Below are 1,260 nucleotides of genomic sequence, written 5' to 3' on the forward strand. Positions count from 1 at the left end.
TCCTTCCTTCCTTCTTCTTCTTTCCTTCCTCAACATCCACCTCTCTCAATGACTATATTTCCATCTGTTATCTCTTTCCGCTTCCTTCTTCATCTTCTTCCTCTCTTCCCTCCTTCCTATCTTCCCTTTCATTCGTGTCTTTCAATTCTCTCCACCTTTTCACTCTTCTCCTTCATCTTTCTTCTTCCTTCACCTTCCCTTTCTTCCTTTCCTCCCTTACATCTATATCTTTAAATTATTTCTTCCCTCTCTCCGTTCTCTCTTTCAACACTTTCCTTCCTCCTCCCTTCCCTTTCTCTCTTTCATCTTCCTTCTTCCTCCTCCCTCCGTCCCTCCCTTCCCTTCTCCCTTCCCTTTGATCCATCTCTCTAAATTATTTCCTCTTCCCTCCCTTTTTTCCCTCCCCTCCCCTCCCTGCTATCCATCTTTATCTTTATTTCCTTCCCTACCTCCTTCCTTACCTTCCTCCCTCCTCCCTTTCCTCCATCCTGTGACCCAGTTTCTCTTGCCCGGAGGAAGCCAAATAGCGGGTGGTGTGATCTATCCCTCACCATCACCACCATCACCATCACCATCACCACCATCAGCACTACCACCACCATCACCATCACCGCTATCACCACCACCACCACCATCACCACCATCATCACCACCACCATCATCATCACCACCACCACCACCAGAAAGCTGCCGCCGTGCTCCTCCCCTCTTCATCTTCACTATCACCATCTTTATTTCCTTTCCCTCCTCCTCCTCCTCCTCCTCCTCCTCCGCCTCCGCCGCCGCCGTCTCCGGTACAAACTAGGACACCATCGTCTTTTTCCTTTCCTCCATCCTTATCTTCTCTGCCTCCTCCTCCTCCTCCTCCTCCTCCTCCTCCTCCTCCTCCTCCACCTCCTCCTCCTCCTCCTCCATCACAACTTCCTCTTCCTCCGCCAGTATTCCCAACGCTCCCATCACCTCTGACAATCTTCCTCCTCCTCCTCCTCCTCCTCCTATTCTTTTTTTTTTCATTACAACCTGCTCTACTTCAGCTACCTCTACCGTCCTCACTACCACAAAAAAAAGTGTAAACTGTGCTAGATCGTCGTCGCAAGACCCTCCAACGTCCCCCCAACAATTTATATTATGCAACTAGGGGTCTAAAATGGAAAATGCTGAAAAGTAAAGATGGCGCCACTATAAACACTTGCCTGCACCACAACGGGCTGGGGCCGACCATCAGGCCCTACTATGAAGGCCTACCGGCACCACAGGCCA

The sequence above is a fragment of the Eriocheir sinensis genome, chromosome 28, assembly GCF_024679095.1.
Source record: "Eriocheir sinensis breed Jianghai 21 chromosome 28, ASM2467909v1, whole genome shotgun sequence".
NCBI classification, from domain to species: Eukaryota; Metazoa; Arthropoda; class Malacostraca; order Decapoda; family Varunidae; genus Eriocheir; species Eriocheir sinensis.